This window comes from Tupaia chinensis, unplaced genomic scaffold (assembly GCF_000334495.1).
Source record: "Tupaia chinensis unplaced genomic scaffold, TupChi_1.0 Scaffold000590_1, whole genome shotgun sequence".
Classification (NCBI taxonomy): domain Eukaryota; kingdom Metazoa; phylum Chordata; class Mammalia; order Scandentia; family Tupaiidae; genus Tupaia; species Tupaia belangeri.
Genome location: NW_006160106.1, coordinates 11471 through 15620, shown reverse-complemented (window position 1 = coordinate 15620; position 4150 = coordinate 11471). Strand labels below are relative to the sequence as shown.

Genomic DNA, 4150 nt, shown 5'->3' with positions numbered 1-4150 from the left:
ACCAAGCCTATCAGGAAAAATCCTATATAAGATCAGGGAAAATATGTATCTTAATTATGGCTTCTCTCTTTTCAAAACCCTAATGTTTCCTCAGTCATTCCTGGGCAAAATGTGCCTATCACTTTTGCTCAATTTAAGGTTATACTTGTTTTTCTTACTTGACTGATACCGCGATAAGTCCTCTGCCTTTTTTCAGCACAATGACAGGCAATTTTCCTCCAGACTTCTCTTTCTTTCTCTCTCCCTGTCATCTTCCATTGTTGTCATCGTCGTCATCATCATCATCCTCTTCCTCCTCCTCCTCTCCATCCTCCTCTTCTCCTCCTCCTCCTCCTCCTCCTCATCTTCCTCCTCCTCTTCATACTCCTCCTTCTCCTTCTTACCAAAGGCGTATCTTAGCTTTATTAAAGGGCCCAAGCTGCATAGTCAGTATAAAAACAAAAAATTCCATCAGTTTAACAACAATTCTTTTATTTTTTTGGAGAGGTTTTTGCTGTAGGGTGCGTGCACTTCCCAGACAGATAGAGACAGAATGCAAGGAATCACCCCCCAGGGGGGATGGCCACGCCGCAATCCCTTCTCCGTTCTCCTCTCGGGATCTTGGGCACGCACGTACACACACCCAGCGTGAGTTTTAAGCCACCGGGTCCAGGACATGAACCGTGGTCAACTATGTGGGAGTCCAGTGACATAGCCATTACGCTAACTGCTGGTCTCAACAACATTTTTTTTTTTTAAAAAGGGTGGGCAAGGGAAGAAGCCCCTAGGCCAGGGGTATGAGGACCCCTGCTCATGGCACCAGGCCTGGCCACAGGGTCTCCTGATGTTGCTGTTACTATGAGGTCTGTGGTCAGTGATTGTCCTGAGGTAGCTACTGATCACTTGGTTCAGGATCCTTACTTCTTCTTGGGTATGTTCAGCTTCTGCATGTCCCAGACCTTGTCCAGAAGGCCAGAGATAAAGGCCTCAATGGGTTTTTATCAGTCAATGAGCAGCTCTTTGATTCCAGCCCCCCCCCCCAGCCCAGGTATCATCACTGTTCATGTCTAGGAGCTTGTCCACATTGATCTCCAGGGCTGGGATTTCCTCTTTTTGGCAGTCATACGGGCTCATAAGTTGCCCCAGGGTGCACTCCTCCAGGTTCAGGTGCTCCTTGTGGTCATACTTGAGGCTGACCTTCCTTTGCCTCATGGACCCTCATTGCCTATGCTACCTGGGCCCTTGCCTTCAGCCCCAGGGGGGCTCTGAAAGTAGATGCAGAGCTATGGGCCAGCACTGCCTGGCCTAGGCCGGGGTGCCAATGCAAGGCCCCTGAGGTCCATTGGCTGCATGGTTAAGTCTCAGTCTCAGCAATTTGAAAACCATGGCAAGCACAGGTTTGTGTATGCCCATAACACTAAAATTGAGAAATGAAGGAGAAGAGATTGTGCTGTCACCATGCCCACGGAGGTACTTTTTTGCTTTCCATCACACAGCTGCTGAAGCCACAGGGCCCAAGTGCACCCTCAGGCCTCTCCCTGCCCTGCTGCCTGTGGGACATCTCAGTGCACCCTCAGGCCTCTCCCTGCCCTTCTGCCTGTGGGACATCTGCTGGCTGCCTCTTGGCTGCTGGCTTGGGTTAGATCGCTGGGTCAGCTCCCAGAAAGCTCCCTATCTTCTTCAGAGCTTCCCTTCCTAGACCATTTTCTCTCATTCACTTGAATGGGTTTTTCCAGAGAGATGACTCACTCTCAGTTCTTCCTATGCCTGGAGTTGCTTTCATTTTACCACCAAATGGGAGTCTCAAAGGAGATGTCCCTATCAAATGACTATCTTGCGCTAAACTATGTTTCTCCTCTCCAAGGTAAAACCAGATGAAGAATAGGTCATAACTAACAGGGATTCCAAGATCCTGGAGTCTCTCAGGCTGAAGACGTTCAGCCAAGAAAATGGTCCCAGGGACGATAAAGAACAATAGCAATCTGGGAATTCCCAGGCCAGTCCTGGAGCTTAGCATGCCTTCAAGAGATGCCTTGGGTGGGATCTTAACTTGAGAATGCTATAAAAGCAAGAGCTACTCCAAAGATCTCGGGATGCAGCAAAAAGACCAAGGGTGCATGGGCATCTAGCAGTTCCTATAAGCAAACTGATGGGGACAAATTGTCAGAAATGCCTAGCTTGTTCAAACTGGGCTGTGCGTTGCCTAGTGGTACACTCCAGGACAAGTATCTGCCTCTAGGTCACCTAGTCCCCCTTCTGTCATTCTTTCTTTTATTTACAGAAGGCATATAAAATAATTACTTGACTCTTCCCCAATTCACACCTTGACTGTGTCTTTAATAACAGAAATGTTTGATCCTGATCATTGTTCATATTTAGAAATGCTAGTTGAGAAATTATCCTTCTGTGCTGATTTTGCTGAGTCTTAGTCATGAAGGGATTTTAAATTTTGTTAAATGCTTTTTCTGCATGAATTGAAATGATCATATGGTTTTGGGACCAGCAGTTGGGGTAATGGCTATGTCACTGGACTCCCATCATGCCGGGCATGTGTACATGTGTGCCCAAGGTCCCAAGAGGAGAATGAAGAAGAAACTGCGGTGTGGTCATCCCCGCTGTGGGGTAATTTCTCTCTTTCTGTCTCTCTGTCTTTCTGGCGAGTGCAAACACCCTATAGCAAAAACATCTCTCCCACCTCCCCCCAAAAATAGAAATGATATGGTTTTTATCTTTCTGTTGATATGGTCTACTACATTTATAGTTTTGCTTAGATTGAATCACCCTTACCTCTGTGGAATAAAACATACTTGGTCATGATGAATAATCTTTTTCATGTGTTGTTGGATACAAGTTGCTAGTATCTTGTTGAGAATTTTTGTATCTATATTCATTAGAGATTGGTCTGTGGTTTTCTTGTCATGTCATCTGTTTGGGAAATGGGGGTGATAGAGGATTTATAAAGTAAATTTGAGAGGATCCCTTCCTTTTAGAACTTGAGAAATAATTTGAGGAAAGTGGAGGTTACTTCTTTAAAAGTTTTGTAGAGTTCAGAAGTGAAGCCACCAGGACCTGGGTTTTTCTTTGTTGGGAACCTATTTATTCCTGATTCAATCTCATGGCTTGTTATGGGTCTATTCAGGCTTTCTATGTCTTTGTGAGTCAATATTGGTAGACTATATGTGTCCAGGAATTTGTCCATCTCATCTAGGTTTTCTTGTTTGTTAGCATATAGTCACTCATAGTATTCTCTAATGATGTTTTGTATTTCTATTATGTCTATAGTAATGTTGCCTTATTCATTGAGAATTTGATATATCTAGTTCTTTTCTCTCTTCTTAATTAGTCTAGCTAATGAAGTGCCAATCTTGCTTATTTTTTCAAAGAACCAGCTTTTGCTTTCATTTATTTTCTGTGTAGTTTGTTTCTTTTCAATTTCATTTCTTTCTGCTTGAATCTTTGTTATTTCTTTTCTCCTGGCATTATTTTATTTTTTATTTTTTTGTTGTTCTTTTTCTAATTCCAATTTCCTTAAGTATGATGTTAGGTTGTCCATTTGTCACTTTTCCATCTTTGTCTCATGTGCACTAATTGCTATGAAATTCCCTCTCATGACTACTTCTGGAGTGTCCCAAAGATTATGGAATCTCATGCACTCATTATCATTTTTTCCCTTGAATCTGGACTCATCCCTACCATTAAGTTGGCCACTTTCTTGGTTGATTTTGGTTCTCTTATTTCTGTGTGTCTGTCTTTAGTTTTCTTGGCACAGCATGTCTCATGTGCACTAATTGCTATGAAATTCCCTCTCATGACTACTTCTGGAGTGTCCCAAAGATTATGGAATCTCATGCACTCATTATCATTTTTTCCCTTGAATCTGGACTCATCCCTACCATTAAGTTGGCCACTTTCTTGGTTGATTTTGGTTCTCTTATTTCTGTGTGTCTGTCTTTAGTTTTCTTGGCACAGCACTCCTTTCAGAATCACTTGAAGTGCTGGTCTGGATGTGGTGAATTCTTTTATGTTTTGTTCATCTGAGAATGTTTTTAATCTTTCTCCTCATGAAGGATTATCTTTCTGGTTACAGTATTCTTGGTTGAATTTGTTTTTCATTTAACAATATATTTCCCCATTCTTTTCTTGCTTGCAATATTTCTGACAAGAGGGCAAG

At 42.9% G+C, this 4150-nt stretch overlaps 1 pseudogene; it reads right to left on the bottom strand.

Moving 5' to 3' along the window:
* Nucleotides 1-759: 759 nt before the first annotated feature.
* LOC102477206 (protein phosphatase 1 regulatory subunit 14B pseudogene) lies at nt 760-1331 on the bottom strand (annotated as a pseudogene).
* Between the last annotated feature and the right edge of the window lie 2819 nt (nt 1332-4150).